The sequence below is a fragment of the Panthera onca genome, chromosome A1 (genome assembly GCF_046562875.1).
Source record: "Panthera onca isolate mPanOnc1 chromosome A1, mPanOnc1 haplotype 2, whole genome shotgun sequence".
Lineage (NCBI taxonomy): Eukaryota > Metazoa > Chordata > Mammalia > Carnivora > Felidae > Panthera > Panthera onca.
In genome coordinates, this window is record NC_138339.1 from 202,233,888 (window position 1) to 202,253,407 (window position 19,520).

Sequence of the window (19,520 nt, forward strand, 5' to 3'; positions counted from 1 at the left end):
TGGAATCTGATGGCAAGATATCACATGAAGAGTAGTATTTTGTAATTTCTTTAAATATATTCAACTCCTATTGCAATGCTTTATATAAATACACTCTAGCTCTGCATGAAAAAAAGCTATTAAATGATCATATATCACCTTGGCCACATTTAAGAAAAAAAAATCTGAACCTAAAAGAAATACTGACTTCCCTTAAAATATTTTTAAAAATGTAATGTTTATTTATTGAGAGACAGAGAAAGAGCACAAATGGGAGAGGTGCAGAGAGAGAGAGAGAGAGAGAGAGAGAGAGAGAATTCAAAGAAGGCTCTGGGCTATCAGCAAAGAGCCCAACACAGGACTCAAAGTCACGAACCACGAGATCATGACCTGAGCCAAAGTCAGAAGCTTAAATGACTGAGCCACCTAGACACCCCTAAAATATTTTAGAAGTAGGAAAGTTCAGCTTATTTGAGCAATACAGCACCATGTTTTCCTCTCCAGATACGTTTCTAGATTCAAAGTCTTTCATCCATGTAACTTTTTTGTATATTAGCACTCAGAGCATAGAAAAACAGAAATTGTGATTTTCAGCATGCAAATTTCATACTTTCCTTCTTATGTTAATGGAACTGCTTTCAACAGAGAAATTTAGAGTAGCTGTTCCTACATTTTATATCATGATCTCCAAAGGTAGATCTCAATTTTTTAAATAAGTACATTTGCAATAAACCATTTAATGTATTATTTCAATACTCTCTTATAGAGTGGAATTTCAAAAAAGCAGAATTTTGCTGTCATCTGCATTGCACTATCTTCCATATTCTAGCACAGCTTCAGCTTGACTGCATTTTTTTTCATCATGGTCATTTTATGAAAACTTAAAATGGATTCTGAGAATAAAACAATATATACCAAACTATTTTATCTCTTTGTGGGCATTTTATGATTCGTTTGACTTCAAACAGCAAATATTTGGTGGTCTGCAGAAGAGAAAATTTAAATTTAACTTGATGTCTGCTGGCATTAGGAAAAAATAGCCCTTCAGCCTCTGAATTTAATTCCATCCCTTTCACGGGAAAGTATATGTGTCCCTTATATTCTCCCTGTAACAATCTGAGCCTGCGAGTTTCCCTGTGAATTGGCTCTGCTTCAGGTCTACACAACAAAGTGAACTACATGATATCAGCGTTTATAGATATGAAATATGACAACTCTAGAAATATTGCTCATTTGCAAAGCCCAGCGACTTTACTTTCCCCCCTCAGCTCTGCGTGTCTAGGTGCCACTCGCAATGTGTCAAAAGCATTGAGCATAAGGCCCATTCTCACTCCCCTTCCTCCTTCAGCACACTAGGCAGATATGATCCCTTCTGCCATAATATCCAATGAATTTTGCATGAGATTCTTAAGAGCAAAAGCCATTAAGTACAGCAGTGGGTAAAAGTCAGTCTTACTAAAGAAGTTTTTTTTTGAGTGCTTTTGGAAAAAGCCAATGTTCTTTCTAAAGTTCTGGGTCACTTAAGATGGTTTCAGCAACTGAAGGTTAGAACACCTGACTTCCTTTCATTGGCAGACAGTTTTTTGTTATTTTTTTTATAAGTGGATAAAATAATTCATCAAAGACTGAGGAAAATAGTTCAGACTTTAAGAGTTATAAAATAAACCCTACAGAAGTCTTCTACAAAGTTGCATGAGTTAACCAATAGATATTCCTTGACATTATAATTTAATTGATTAACCCAGAAAATAGACGCCAGTTAATACAGCAGCTCTGCTACATTTCCTTGGTCAGCTACACTAGGATGCCTCATTGTGTAGATATAATTAGTTATAATTCCACTGTTATATAATTTTTCTTTGGAGAAATCTCTCATTTGCTAACCAGTTCAGTATTCCATTTGTCGCTTCAAGTATCAGAATAGAATTTTGTTCAAATAACACAGACTGAATCAAATATTATCTAAGGGCAAACAAGGAGGAAGTTAAGAGTGACATTTTGAAAGGTGCATTAATTTTTTACCTTAGGGTATGATTTATCTTGCTGAAGTAGTCATTTATAATAGAGTCTAATAATACATGCTATTCTAATCACTTGGTAAGTAGTTACTTCAGTACTTTGAGATTTTAATCCATGAAGGAGAGCTGCAGTGGGAAAAACCTTATTTTTGTTGTTGTCTCAAACACTAATATTTTTTTCCAAATTTTTAAATTCCAGGTGGTTAACATTGAGTGCAGTACTAGTTTCAGGTGCAGAATTTGGTGACTCATCACATATAACACCCAGTGCTCACACAAGTGCCTTCCTTAATCCCCATCACCTATTTTACCCCCCACTATCCTCCAGAAGCCATCAATTTGTTCTTTATAGTTAAGAGTCTATTCCTTGGTTTGCCTCTCTTTCTTCCTTATGTTCACTCATGTTGTTTCTTAAATTCCTCATGGGTGAAATCATATGGTATCTTTCTCTGACTTATTTTGCCTAGCTTTATACTCTCTAGTTCCACCCATGTCATTACAAATGGCAACATTCCATTTTTTATGGCTGAGTAATATTCCATCGTATATACACACCACACCTTCTTTATCCATTTGTCAGTCAATGGACATTTGGGCTCTTTCCATAATTTGGGTATTGTTGGAAATGACAAAAGTATAAAATGAATACTAGATATTTATAAATAGGCTCCAAGGGGCACCTGGATGGCTCAGTCGGTTGAGCATCTGACTTCGGCTCAGGTCATGATCTCACAGCTCTTGAGTTCGATCCCCGCATCGGGCTCTGTGCCGACAGCTGGGAGCCTGGAGTCTGCTTCTGCTTCTGTGTCTCCCTCTCTCTCTGCCCCTAACCCACTCACCTTCTGTCTCAAAAAATAAACCTTAAAAAAAAATTATAAATAGGCTCCATGCCCAACGTGGGGCTTGAACTCATGGCCCTGAGATCAAGAGTCAGATGTTCTACCAACTGAACCAGCCAGGTGTCCCCATTTTGAAGAAAAGTAAAATAAATTGAAGAGAAATGCTGAAAAACTTCAGGATAAGATCTGGTCAAGGGACTAAAGATTTCAGTTGGCTTTAAATAATAGTGCTTAGGAAGTAATATCAGCAAGATGACAGAATAGGAAGCCCTAGACCCACATAACCCCTATAATCCAACAATTCAACAACAGATAAGTTCCCTTTGTGAGAAATCCAAAAACTAGCTAAGAGGCTCCTGCAGCCTAGTCAAGCATAAAACAGCTACATCAAAGGCCAGCAGGGAAATCTGAGCAATCTTCTTGCCATAATCTTTATCCATGGCACAGCACCATTTAATGGAGAGGAAACCCGTAGCTCTTAACTTTTTCCTGGGGAGGGCAAGAGTTGGACCATGAGTCAACAGTTCCAGCTCTTCTGCCCTGTCTGCTTCAGAATACTAACAGAAGAGGCACACTCTAGTCACCTGGGGCAGAGTGAAAAGACAGCAGATTGGATACAATTGCCAGAGCTCCTCCTGCAGGCCCAGTAAAGAATACTGAGGAAAAACTCCAACTTCCAACTTTTCCCTGGAAAGGGAAAAGGGCAGACCATGCATCCAATGCCCCAACTTTTATGGAAGCTGCCCAGAGGACTGACCTAGCCTATCTCAGAGTGCTAATGGAAGCTAGCAAACTCTAAACGTCCTGAAAGCCAATGTTGGGGGTGGCAGGGGGTGGAGGGACATAAAAGCCATTTTGAACTAGCCAGTCACCACAGCCCTCTCCATGGCTCAGCACAGAACAGTTAAAGATGAAAATACCCACTTCCAACTTTCCCATGGGAAAAAAAGAGGTAGACCGGTGTCCAGAATAAATATTTGCATTCAAATTTTTCTCTTAAAATCTGCTCCCATAAGAATTCAAACTAAGATAATCACATTAGTTAGATCTTTAATTTGCCTTTTTAATTTGAACATGGTATTTAGCAGTTCCATTTCATGTAAAATGTCATTTTTGTTGTCAATTTTGTTAGTCTTCAATACTCCTTTCTCACATGCAAATTTGCCTTTCCTTTATCCTACTACAGAGGTTATAATTTATGTGAATTTGTTGTATTTATATAACTTATCATGCCAAATATTTATCTCTTTAGTCCATATTCTAGCCTATTAAGAGCACAGCATTTTAATTATAGACAAATTATAGTGGGGAATGCTAAGCACCTTTGCTTCGGAGTCAGGCAGGCAAGGTTGAATCCCCAATTTTACATTATATTTTTAAAACTTTGAGGGAATCATCTAATTACTCCAAACATTAGTTTCCTTATCTGTAAAGTGTAAAAATACTTAGAGGACTTGTGCAAGAAGTGGATTATTTAATAAATGCAAATTTCTTACCATGGTATCTGGCATGTTTTCAGCTATCTGATGATTAACAGTTGGTATTACATCAGAAATTCTCTAAAGTCCCTTTCTTTATGTTTTAGTCTAAAAAATATTTTCTCATATTTCATTTTATTTTGTCTTACTAGGCTATACCTTCTCTCATACGCATAACTTACTGCCTTTCAATCTATCATTTTTGTTTTGTTTCACTTACCTTCTCCCCTTCTTTAATGTTCTGCATCACTAGAAGTACCTAAGTGATCCATAACATGCATTGTGTTTTTTCTTACTTTCCAAATCAGCATGATTTTCAACTTTTTGTGTATTTCACAACTCAAAAATGATGCTTTGTTTCCTTTTTATCTACTAAATCATGGACTCTCTTGTATTACATAGGTTTTACTTACGTGTCCAACCACTCTTTGGTGTAATAGTCATGTATTTGTGGAAGAAATATGCTATTAAAATTTGCAAGTTCCTTTCCGTCATCACCTAGAATGACAGTCCCTTTTGCTTAAGCCATTCGCTGACAAGACCACTAGATTTTCTTTTGATCCAGAAAAGTACATCTGAAATTTCAAATTTAAACTCCTCAGTCTCTCACTACTGTTTCCTACCATTACGGATGTCACAATCATTGGAAATTGCTTGTCAAATTGAGAGCTATTGTTTATATGTCAATTTATTTTCAATCTATAAAGAATTTACTAATCACTAAAGTGGCAATATTGTACCAATTTTAATGATAATTGTGTTCCGTTCTTTGATTTCATAGAGCTTGATACTTAATAAAAACAATTCAAAAAGCAAGATCATTCTATGATTTAATTGTTGGAAGAGAGATAAAATAGGAAACAATTATATTTCAGTATTATTTCTTTGTTCACTGATTTCTCCCTATTGGCCCAATGTTTTGTAGTAAATATTCATTCATATTTACCACGTTAGCAATTTCAAGGCATCCATATTGCTTCAATTCTTCACTTGACAATTCACCCCTCTCTTTGCAGGTGATCTTTTCCTACTTCATTGAAAAATACAATTAAATTCTATACTCTTCTTACACATAGTATATACATTCAGCTGCTTCCATAAATATTTTCTCCTTTATTTCAATCATCTTGAAATTACTCTTTTCACCATGCTATAACATGCATTGAAATTATTAGTACTCATTGAAATTATTAGTACTCCTTCTGTATAAATTCATCTCCTTGGATTTTCAATACCATTGGATTTCATTCTATCAAAAACTTATTTCCATGGTCTAAACCTTCTGGATCTCTCCTCTGACAATTTCAATTCAATATCCCAACATTCTTCTCAATTCTACCCATTTGAAAACACATCAGCCACAAAAAAATAAAATATTCCCAGAAACTTCAATATTCCCCCTGCATCTACCATTTACCTCAAAATATTTTACTGCAAAAGTTTTAGGAAAAGTAGGTTACCCTCGCCATTACTATGCCCCAACGATACTAACTCATCCCCTGACTAAATCTCACCTCTTATACTTTAATCTAACTGCAATCTGTCCCCCACTCACAACCTTCCAGTAAGCCACATTTCCCCAATATCGTAAATAACTCACAAAGAATATCAATCACATTTGACATTGTTTACCGTTCTCATTCATGATACTTCTGTTTTCTTAGTTTCTCTAAGACTAACCTTGGCTGGATTTTATTTATATAACTGGCCAATCTTTACCAAAATCATCTTTATTTACATACACCTTCCCAAAACATAGACATAAGATCTCCACAGAGTTCTACTTTAGACCTCTATACCATTTCCAGACATTCTTCCTACTTTAAATGTAATACACAGTTTTGTCCATCTACTCATACTTTTTTCTTCTTTCAGAAAACCAAAGTCTATCCTATTCTATTTCACAAGTCTGTTAAGGTACATAATTCACCAAAAATTGGAATTTATGCATAAGCATACTACTTAGCTGGTTTTAGGTTAAAGATAATTTCCTAAGATTTATTATAATTATTATTAATATGGTATTATTTCTAATTTGATAAAATATACTAAGTATATGTATAAATTTTGAATTCTATAATATATAAGCATATGATTTATATGTAAATGATATATATTTAATTTTTATATATTTATAAATTTTTATATATTTAACATTTTTATATATTTATAAATTTTTATATATTTATATACAAGTATTTTTCATATGTTTATATTTATTATAGTTTATATATAGGTTATATAGAAATATATACATATATATATGTATATACACACACACACACACACACACACACACACATACATATCTGTGTTTTATTCTTCCTCAACATTTAATAAAGCATGGGAACTTATTTGGAAATGGCCAGGAACTACATGACAAAATATATACAGGCCAATTGCTTCTGTTAGGTTTTGTAGGAGCCAAATAAATCATTCAACTTGTATTTCTGAAACTTTCTATTACTATTCAATACAGCCAGCACAGAATGTTTGTTATATAATGAAGGAAAGTTTTCTCAAGGGTAATAGACAACAAAGAGACTGCTCAGTTCCATTCAAATATTTGGATTTTAACATCTTGTACTACTAGTGTATTTTTGCTCTCAAAGTTATACTCAGTGTATATGCATAATCTTGAATTTATTATACTCACATTTATTTTCAACAGTAGAAACCTTACTGTGGTACCTGTATATTGTTTGTTGTTGAATTCCTTAAATGTTTTTCTTTCATGTTGGTATTAGGTTAACATCTCTATAAAATTATCTAATAGTAAATATTAGGCTGATGTACTTTTCTCTGGCAACATTAAGCGTCCATTATTACAAATCAACCAACTTGTTTCAGTTAAACCCCTTACTAGATCATTTTTGCCATAGTGTATATTGTTATCCAAATATAGCAAATTTTACAATTATTTCAAGAGGCCAAATAATTTCTGTAAAATAGGCAATAAGTGATTCTTAATAAAAATCAAGATTCTTATCAAAACTAGAGGATGTAAAAATGAAAATATCATAGACTTGAAAATCAAAGAAAAAAGTGATAAGCATCAGTGTATTTAAAGAAGTATTTTTTTAATTTGTAGTTTAACTACAAATTTGAAAAATATCACCAAAATAACAAATTCTTCTCTCTCCCAGAACAGATGTTCTGAGATTACATTGCTCCAGATTCAAATTGTTTTATGTTTTAAGGTTACAAGTAACCCTAACAACAAAGTAAGGTCTTAAAAATCACCATTCTCTAATTTTTTAATGCACAATTCATGCAAGTTTCAGAGAAGTGCTTAGATTTGCGGGGTCCACAAACCCTCTTTTACAATTTCAACCAGACAGTAAGTTTCTTTTAATTCCTGATCATAGTTTTAGGACAGTGTATTGTGGAAGTTTCAATCATTTTCTGACTAATTTTACTACAGCAACTTCTGTCATTTTTCAAGTCTTTCGGTTATTCAAAGTCTATACTAACATATTCATAAAATGCACAGCAAAGAATGGCAAATCTATACATGTACGACTGTATCAGTCACACAAAATACTGAATTTGTTCGATTTAGTATTGCAACCTAGATATATCCTGAATTATTTACCAGATATTTAATTAAATCCATTAAATTTTACTCTATTTTGTTGGACATAGGTCTAGAGCATTACTGGAGACTACAAGAAAAAAAATGTTGAAATGGTAACGAATTCCATTATGTAGAACAGATTTGGCTGGGCTACCAATAAAATTTGTGTATGTCTGGTTTACATTAAAGACATCAAATGTAGGCTTGTCAGATGATAGGAGTAAGGAGTACAAATTGGGGCTAAGGGCTTGTTATCCAACTATGACATAAATTTTTAAATTCCAAAAAAAATGTTATTTTCTCAGCAAATCACTACACAATAGCCAATAATTTTCTCTCCAAATTTAGTTTTTAATTTGTAAACTAATCTCTAGACAGGAATGCATACAATCCTGACAGAAAAGTAACTCAATCTAGAGTTCAGGCATCTATCATCGTCCCTGTCAATTGAGTCAAATAATTGGCTCATGCAGCCTTGTGGAGGTAAAGAGGTATAAAGTAGAATAGTAGTGATGAGGGAATGTTCATGTTTCATTTCAGTAATGTGAGAATCAAAAAGGTCCGAAGATTGTTACCCTAAAGGAATCCTCAGTTAAATTAGTGAATTCTTTGAAAAAATCAGTTGTTTGATGCAGTTTCACATGTGTTTCATATATATATATATATATATATTTTTTTTTTTTTCCATTAACTCTGGAGAATACAATGTAACCACTTAAAAAAGGCTGGTATTTTACATGTTAGTGTCCACTTTAATAGAGGATTACACCCAACATTATCTGTCTTCACATTTCTGAGTCCTGATCCATATGACTCCTCGAGTTTCATTTCCAATAGACCATGATACAGAAATAAAGTTCTATTCCTCAAGTAAAAGTTGCATTTGAGTCTAGTTACAAAGAAAAAGGAAACTTTAGGAACCTTCGTTTCAAATGACAGATAGTATTACATTGGCAAGTGTTGATCAGTTATGATTGAGAGCTCTGGAGGGGCATGTGTGACAGTATGAACTGATGAATAAATAAAAAATGTGGGTGTCTTTACTGTCAGGTTATTTCCTGTGTATGTCCCTGAAATGAACAAATGTTAAGTAAATTGTTATGTAAGTTAAATTAATAAAGTTATTGAATAGCCTAACTCTAATGAGGGAATAGCTGTATAGGTTTCCACTTTTTTTTAATTGTTGTTGTTTCATATTAAATATTAAAATCATTAAATAGAATAATAAAGAAAATGACAATATCCCTGTAAATACATTGGAGATGACAGAAATTGATAAATTTTAAGCACCAGCATCCTAAAAATGAGAGGTAGTGCAGCTCTTTTTTAGCACAAGTTGCATTTGGACTGTCAAGACTAGGAGGCAGTGCTACAAATAGTGACAGGCCCTGCAGGCTGGGGATAGAGTTATTACTCAAAGGACAAACCATGCCTGTAATTAGTTCACCTTCCTTCCATCCCATCATACTCCTTTTCATGGAAAACAGTGCCATGAAGAACATTCCGATCCTATATGACAGACAAGAACTTAACAGTTGAGTGAATGTGTACATGAGCAGGGATGGGCTATATTCTATTCGATTAATGTTTAATCTCCCATGGTTTTAACTACATGTTTCATAATATCTTATTCAACAAACCATTTATCACAAAAAAGTAGTTCAATGATCTATACATTATCAATTTTTATGAAAGGTCTCTTGTAATCTGGGCAAAAGAACCTCTCTATGAATAGTTCCCATTATGTGAAATATACTTAAGTAGTCAGCAAACTTTTCATCCATCTCTTGAAATTGTACATCAGATAATTTTATTATGATTTTTAAAAAGAAAAAAAGTATTCAAAAGCAAACTAGAGAGATGAGCTTTAGCTTCATGGATTTATTATTTCCTTAGAAATTAAAAATAAATACTTATGAAAACAGTAAGATATCAAAATAAATTATGAAAACAGTAAGATATCAAAATAAATTTGAATTAATGAATAAAATTCATTATTATGTGAAAAACACTTTGGAGAATGTTTGTTCTTTCCTAATATGCCACATTTTGTTCTTCAGACTAGCACCCTAGTCTCTGGTTTAGGGTAAATCAGTACAACCTACTGAGATAGCCACGTTCTCCTGTGAAGCTCCTGTATTTTCTAAGAAATGCCCTTGCAGGTTTTTGGATAATCTCATTCAGCCTTATAAAATATTAACCAATGGAAAAACACAGCATTATTTCCCTAGTACAAACAAAGCAGGAGTGTTGACATAATTATTCAAACCAATGAGTGTGTGGCAGGATACTTAAACAATTATTCACATCTTGCAATGGAGATGTTGTAGATCGAGAATTTAAAATGCATTTATTCAAAGACTACAACTAAATGCAGAGATAGTTACCCTCAAACACTGCCTGTGAGATTTGTAGATGTGTGTAACTTTCCTAAAGGGAAATCTGAGACTATGAATCAATGGCAAGAAGCTATGCATACACTTAGCCTCAGAAACTCATCTAGAAATTTTTCTCAGGAAATGAAGATATGCATAAATATTTAGCTAAAATAATGTTAACCAGGTTATTATTCATAATGATAAAATATTTACAAAATAATGATCAATAATGTGGATTAATAAATTCTGGGGAATCCAAATTATTGGATCTCATAGTAATACTAAAATACATTATGAAGTTAAATGTATTTACACAGTAGAATATAGGGTGGATATAACATATTTAATTAAAACATTATGTAAAGACAGTTGATTGTAGTTTTTAAATGCATATAATGAGGAAGGCACTCAAACACAGACATGGAAAATGTCTTAAAATTGAGAGATATTTAAATAAAAATTAAAACAAGTTAAAAAAGAATAAAAACAATTCAATAAAAAATTGAGATATTTTTCTGGGTACTAAGATGTGAGTGATTTTTTTTATTTTCAACTTGTTTCTATGTATAAGTCTTTTCTAAAAGAGACAAATATTGTTTATATAAGAAATTAAAAGACAAATCTGTTATTGAAAACAAAATTGGAGCTTCCCAATGATTATGTTGAACCAACGAAGCTATCTCAGCAAGAAATACCGATCTCACTTAAGCAGAGTCTCCTATCAAAAATCCATATATCTTAGTTGGTATCTAAGCTTCATCCTAAGTTATCCGGGTAGGAAGTAAACTTTAAGACTCAGTTACACATTAAGATTAAAGTGGGAATGTGTCATGAAGTTGGCCTAGAAATGAATGAAGGCCACGTATATGCATGGTGGGAAGGAGAAGAGAGACAATGCTAAAAAATACTGGTGTATCTCCACTTTAAAAGTGCCTCTTGGGGCACCTGGGTGGCTTGGTCGGTTAAGCGTCCGACTTCGGCTCAGGTCATGATCTCACGGTCCGTGGGTTTGAGCCCTGCGTCGGGCTCTGTGCTGACAGCTCAGAGCCTGGAGCCTGTTTCAGATTCTGTGTCTCCCTCTCTCTCTGCCCCTCCCCTGTTCATGCTCTGTCTCTCTCTGTCTCAAAAATAAATAAATGTTAAAAAAAAATTTTTAAAAATAAAATAAAAAGTGCCTCTTGGTCACGCCTAGGACCTAAAACTGCTGTTAAATAACTAAAATATATTAACTGAACTCAGGGTTTTAGATGTATTTCTTTTCCTCCTTGAGTTTATACATGCCTCAGGCAATAGGGACATAAGTTGATACAATTTACTTGATTTCCATACCACCTTTTAAAGCCCATGGTCCTTCATTCCTCAAATGTCCGTTAGACCGTAGTTTTTCCAACTATCTAGGCATTTTCAAGCTAAACCTCCTAAATTCTTTTCAGTTTTAACCTACACAGATATTCCAGATCTCCATACCCCATTCCCTTCTCCCTCACTGTCCTCCCTCTCCGTCTTTCCCACACACCACCCACCCTCTGTTGGGCTCTTTTACGCTCAAGTTTCTTTAGACTGCAGGTCACATCTTCCCTTGAGGGCAAGTCCTCCCACCACTCATCCTACCTTTTCAAACCTTCTTTTAAAATGCCCATTGTTCATTAAATACCTTTTGACCATGGGAAATTTTTCATGAAGACACTTCCATGGGGCGCCTGGGTGGCTCAGTCTGTTAAGAGTCCAATTTCAGCTCAGGTCATGATCTCACCGTCCGTGCGTTCGAGTCCCATGTTGGGCTCTGTGCTGGCACCTCGGAGCCTGGAGCCTGCTTTGGATTCTGTGTCTCCCTCTCTCTCTGCCCCTCCCCTGCTCATGTTCTGTCTCTCTCTGTCTCAAAAATAAATAAAAACATTTAAAAAAAATTTTTAAAAAGACACTTCCAAAAAAAGAACAAATTCTCAGATACCTTTGTTTTCTGCAAAGATAGATAACTTCTCTAAATGCTAGTATTTTGAAAATAGGGACAGTGGGTTGAGAAAGATACAGCATGTTAAACTTTTCTTTATACCACATAAAACAGAACTATTGACACATGTCAGTCAGCATTTACATACAGTAGGACCTTTCTATTACATAACTATAAAACATATAATCTTTCTCCCTTATTGGTAGTAATCTATCCCCATGTCTTTGAGAGGAATCATTTAAGGAAATCAGTGATTTACAATGTGTTTTTGCCCCCTACCAGGAAATGTCCTTTTTTTTTTTTTTCTACCAGGCAAACCCTAATCATCCTTAGGGTGATGGTTCCCAACTTCTGCACATGTAAGATTCCAAAGGATTTTATCCTTAGCAGTTTAACAGAAAATGTCACATTATGTATACAATTTTACATATCTTCTAACTCAATGTGCAATTGCTATCTTATTCATGTTTGAGCTAGGTTGGTCTTTTTTTTTTTTTTTTTTTTTATGAAATTTATTGTCAGATTGGTTTCCATACAACACCCAGTGCTCATCCCAACAGGTGCCCTCAATACCCATCACCCACTCACCCCTCCCTCCCACCCTCCATAAACCCTCAGTTTGTTCTCAGTTTTTAGGAGTCTCTTATGTTTTGGCTCCCTCCCTACTCTGCTCTATTGCTTAAAAAATTTCTGACACATTGCTGGCACACAAGGCATTTCCACTCAGTGTAAAACCTTGTTTACATATTAGTTAAGTTTTGAATTTGTTCAGTAGAGACAGGTAAAGCCTTAAAATTATTTACTGAAGAGGGTGAATAATTTTGTCTAAAAAAATATGGGTGTTTGCAACACAGTGCAGAGAGCATAGTCTGGAGACTAAAGGCTGTAGAACAGTTTAAGAGATTTAGAGGTTATCAACCAAAGATACTAAGGGTCAAATTGAACTAGGACTGATTTTAACAAATTGGCAAGCTCTTCCTAAACCTATTTCTTTGGTTTTTTAGGCACAGAATTAAAGTCCCCTTTTTTTTTTTTTTTTTTTTTAAAGATTCCCTTGAAGTTAGTGTGTTAATGAGTTCAGGCCAATGAAATTTGAATAGAATAATGTCCACCTGATGTAGACATCAGGTGCATGATGTAGACATCATGTCCAACATGATGTAGACATCAAACAATGGATTCTTTAAAATATATATATGATATATATATGTGATATAGATCTAGATATATATGATATATATAGACATAGATATACAGATAGAGGATTCTACATTCTGTAATCACATTTGCCATATCACTACCTCTAAGAATCTTCTTCCAGGATTCCTAATTTTTTTTTACATTGAAACATAACATATAAATGTACACAATTCTCTGTACTGTTGATTAACATTTAAGTTTCTAGTTTGGGACTACTAAAATGTTATAATCAATATTCTTGTACATTTTAATCATGTAGATATCTGGTAAATATATACTAAGGAAATGAAATTGCTGTGTCATAGGGTAAACCTATAGTTAATAAATAAGACCAAACAGTTTTGCAAAGGGATCCAACAATCCATATTCCTGCTGGTAGTGTATGAGAGCTATTATTCAAGATTCTTGTAAACACTTGGTATTGTCTGTCCTTTTAATTTAAGCTGTCCTAGTAAAAAGTTTGCTAATGATTTTCCTTGACATTTTCTTGATGACTAACAAGTCTTATCCCCTTTTATGTGCGTAGATTTAATTTTCCTTTGTGCTTTTGGGATATGGAGCTGTGAAGTGACTCTTGTGTCTTTTGCTGATTTTTAGTGGATTATCTTTTTGTTACTGAATTGTAAGAATACTATAATTAAAAGTCCTATGACAGTTAAACTGCATTTTTTTTTGCATTCTGTAGCTTGTTTTTCTACTCTTTAATAAGCCTATGTTCTGAATTTAAATGCAGTCTAATTTATTAATCTTTCTTTGCACTTTATTTCTAGATCCTTAATATTTTTCATAATCCATTTTGATTAACAGATTTTAATGTCATCCATAAACTTTAATATTTTCTCTTTAAAATTAGATCTATAAGCTAACTAGAATTGTTCTTTAGAGTAGAATATAGGAAAATAGGAAAACATTTAAATACTGACTGGGTTGTCAAACCTAGATGTTCCCTTGAACTTACTCATTTACTGTTTAACAAGATTTTAACAATTGCATTTAAGCAAGACATTTTAATCCCATGTCTTTTATATAGGATTTAATGTTTTCCAACCAGATGCCTTGCCAGAAATGAATCAGCTTAATGGATCAGTCCAAATTCAGGATGGAATATTAAAGTCTGCAGAATTGGAGGTCCTCCCGATTCTCACTTGAAGTGAGTACTACTTTCCCCAGGAGGCACATGACTATTTGGCACATCCTTCCCCCCCCCCCCCCCCCCCCCCCCCCGCCAAAGAGCTGTTGTAGCAGAGAAACTACTTCATCCCCAATGCTACTAGTGCCCCTTTTGAGAACACTAAATTATCTGATGTTGATACTATTAGACATTATTTGCAGAATATTATTTCTAAATTCAAAGTAGTAACAGTCAGCCTCTCCTGATTTTGGTTCTTGTCTTGGTTGACTTATACAAAATTCCCCGAATCACGCTTTCCTTTTTTACTTAGGTAGAAAGATATAAAGTAGATATTTATAGACTTTAAAGGCACACTTACATCAAATTAGACATATATTAATAAAAATACCTTTATTCTAAAATAATGACTATAAGACAATATCCTTTGTTTATATATGTCATTTTCCTTCTTAATAGTGTGGGCATTTCTTGTGATCAACCATGTTCCAATTAAATACAATTATTATTCTCTTCTCAGGTCATCAATTTAGTAAATAGGACTTCCTACAAGTTAACTGCACTGTGTTTTCAGCCCTAGTCCTAGACATTTGGAATCACTATTGTTTTCTGATAGAAAGATTTTTGTAGCTTTTATCTACCTTCTAATTATCTCTGGTTTTAATTTTAAAAATTCATTAGGAAAATATGCATACTAGTATTCATGCCTGCACAAATTGAGAAAACATTGGCCAGAATAGTCAGATACTCTGAGACACTCTGGAGACAGGGCTTTAAATTATAATTAAGGTCACAAGTCTGTATCAACTTTTCCAACTTGATTTAAAGATTTTAAATCCTTTTTGGGATATTGGGGGGGAGGGGGTTCTTACCTCCTTAATGTATTTGCAAAACTAAGACTACTTTTTTTTAGATGTTTAACCCTTTCAGTCATAATGAAAGGGCAATTATTCCCTATTATAATTACTCTGGCTTATTTTGTGGTCACTTTGTTAATATTCTAATATCAAATTTCCAAATCAACTTGTCTTTTCTTAAATATGGGGTTTTGCTTGTTTGGATTTATATGCATCTATGTATATGCAACTGATGTCAATTATTTTCTTCTCTGTTGTCTTAAACATGGCAATGTGGGAGAATCCTATTGTATTTTTAGATTTTGTTTTTATTCAGTAATATGAAAGGCTAATAATGTGCTAGTTACTAAAAATAAAAAGCAAAACAGACATCCAGGTTTTCCAATTTGTGTAAAATGTAACTCTTAGGGAATATGGAGAGAATATTGATGGAAGGGTTTACTGTAGAAGGAAGTGACCTAGAAGCTGGAGATAGATTCATGTGCTTCCATCTTTACAAGTAACTTTGGTTGAATTTTAACTGATGTTAATAATATTCAGCCATATACATGTAAACATGCAAGAGATTCGTTATTTTGTTGGAGCTTAAAAACCTTAAAAGGATTTTAAGATTCAGCAAAAACTGCTTGTATTCTCAATAAGTAAAGGTCTCAGATGTTAAATTAAGCAAATACTCTGGAAGACTACAGTGGTAGACAGCAGGCTTCAAAATTCAATATAACTCCCAGGTTGCACTCCTTCCAAAGTACCATAAAATTTTCTCAAATGATGACTGCTTTTTACCCCCAAAACAGAAAAACTACATACATATGAATTTCATACACACAGATTTATTTTGCTACACAAGGGTGAATGATGCCAGTTAAGAACATGCTGTTAATAGTGGTGATAAATTAAGAACCAGACAACTGGAACAAGTATACTACAGTATCTTTTAAAAAGCTGAAATAATAGTATCAAGTTCAGAACCCAAAACAGTCCTCTGTGCCTAAACATAAAATGAAAATAAATGTACCAATGTAAGAAAGAAATTTTTCAATATAGTCTCAGTAAGGAGTTACTCTATAGATACCTGTATTTTAACTTCTGCAGTTTGGGCAATTATAGAAAATACATACAACAAGAGATAATGAGTGAACACCCCTCTGGCTCAGTGCATAAAAGTCAATACTATTACTTGCAATATAGGACTATAGAAAAACCCAAACATCTTGGTACAATGATTTTATAGCCATGAATGCCAGGTGTCTTATTTGGAGTTATTTCAAATTGGAAAAAATAAATGAGTTTATTTATTTCACAAAAAGCTCTTGTGAGTTAATTTCTCTTCATTTGCCTTGGAATCATCTAACATGGATACTTTCCCTCCAGGGGTATTCCTCCTGGTTATATTCCTTAAAACCACAGGCCACAAACTACATTAGAATGATTCATTTATATATCTAGAGATCTGGTGTTCTACTACAAAAAATATAAAGTATGTTATAGTTTTGGCAACAAAGTTATCATTTCTGATGGTTTGGTTTCATGACATTATTCCTTTTATTAAAAGCAAGGAAATAAATGAACTAATCTGGGCTCTTCAAGGTCTAGGATTCTATTAATAACTGCAACTTAGTAAGATGCTCTTTTTCAATATATTCTCATCATTGCAGAATTTTAAGCATCCCCCCCCCAAAATCTTCTAGTTTACTAATCTACACCTCTTGAATTACCTGAAGCTAAATTATAGTGGGACCTGGATGGGATATATATTAAATGTTGAAATCCTTTTCATTATATATATCCACAATTGATTGTTAAAGCCTGACAAGGATAATAAACACCCCTAATTACCAAGAAGCACTGTCTCCACAAGCTACTACTCTTTTCTTAAAGGCATTTATGTGCTTTTTCAGTCAGATTTGCTCTGCCTCTTAGCCTGACATAAATTATTTTTATATCAATCTTTCAGAAAAGAGGTTGTCCTCTGAGTGATAGCTATGGGGAATATAGTACCTCTGGGAAAAGAAAATTAATTTGTCTCATTATTTTCTATATCTCACTATTCCCTAAGCTGCAATAGAGCCTAGAAACTTATAGTGGAAGTAAGCCCCAACAGTTAAGTTTCATGAACAGATATCATTAAAGAGCAAAACTCCTTAAAATAAGGTTAGCTGTTGGGAATTGAAAGCAAAGAAAAAGAATAAAAGAATCCAACTAGGAGAGATATTTAATCCAGCTTCATTATTTTTACTATGACACAATTATATCACCTTGTTATTTGGCTAGAAATTGCAAAATGTAAGGCACCTCATTAGAGAAATGGGATGTACTATCACCTTTTAGACAGGAGGGGGTACATTTTTCAACTGAAGAAAAAAAAAGAACTCTACAAATCACATTAATATATAAACAAATTACTTAGTTTAAATTGGCTTGCATGTTATGCCTAACTCGTACATGTATCTTTTATCAGGTTAGATTTTGAATGGGATGGTTTAACTCAACAGAAGTTAATCTCTCAAAAAATGTAAGCTCAGTAAAAGTTAAATTGTTTGATAACTCAACTCTGGAAAATAATATTCTTGGTATATCAACATTAATTAATAGCTTTCCTAATGCTGAGATTTCAATATATTTATATAAGATAGTTAAATATTTAAACATTTAATTAAAATTATATTTGATGAGAATTTAAATTAAGAAGATATTTGAATTACCAAGATACCATATGTTGTACTAAGATATAAAGATTTAAAAGAAAATTACACCAAGTTCCTCAAGAAGCTCATAACAGCAGACAAATCGTCCTTTAATTCTTTAAAAAAATAATTTCAATAACAAAGCCATAAACAAAACTATGAAAAACAACAGGGAAAATAATACCCTTAAGACTTCCAAGATTATGAAATATGAAAAATTGAGGTTGAGGTTTCTTTTTAATTAATATCAGAGAAGAGTCTACATTTTCAAGCAGAAATCATGTGGCAGGACATGTGAAAATTACAAAAGCCTAACCTAGTACAGTATTTTCAAAGAGATACAAAAAGGTTGACGCTATAGGAGATGAGAGATAAGGGTGGGCAAGAAGACAGTGTTCATATGTGGAGTTTAAGAAACAAAACAGATGAACATAGAGGATGAAGAAAAAATAAGATAAAAACAGAGGGAGGCAAACCATAAGAGACTCTTAAACACAGAGAACAAACTGAGGGTTCTTAAAGGGGAGGTGGATAGGGGGATGGGCTGAAAGGGTGATGGACATTAAGGAGGGCACTTGTGATAAGCACTGGGTGTTATAGGTAAGTGATGAATCACCGGGTTCTACTCCTGAAACCAATACTACACTGTATGTTAACCAACTTGAATAAATAAAAGAAGTAGTGCTAGTAATGAAATGTTTTTTATAAAAATTCTAGGAATTAAAATTCTCAAGAATTTTTAAATTGTGTCCAATAATCAAATTTTGTTTGCAACGAGTCTCAAACATAAGATACCCTGAACAGATAGAACCTGAAAATACAGACAGTAGGGCCAATTCACGTACCCTAATCCTCTATTAAGGGAGCATATGCTTTCATGTGGCATCTAATAAGGCAATTATCACCTTATTATGTTGTTCAAGTGTAAGACTATATACTCACTCCCTCATAGCTCTATCATGCTTAGTAAAGAGGTATTTTGTGATTATATGTTTAAGGTATATACTGCTTTGTCATAAATGCATGTTTCTCTGCCAGTATCTATGTACAATGCCTACTTGTAAAAGCACAACACATAGAAACTTAGATGAAAGAACGGCAGTAGGAATTGCCACCTCAAACAGGTATTTAAAAGTTTATCAAAATCATATGGTCCTGAATATGAAAGATAAGAGAGGCAAATCAGATGTTTCCTTTTAAAGCAAATGGTGCCACTCGTTGAGAAGCGTGTGAACAAAACTGCCCACAGTGTGTGAGAAAGGTCAAAAGGGTCCTATATGATTGCTAGAGAAAACAAACACGAAAGAAGACTAAAAATGAACTATGATAAGAGTCTGAAAGAGCTGAGTAAACCAAGACATTTAATGAAGCTACAGTTAATTAAGGAAGTAAATTGGGTCAAATTTGATACAGGCTGGATACGGATCATT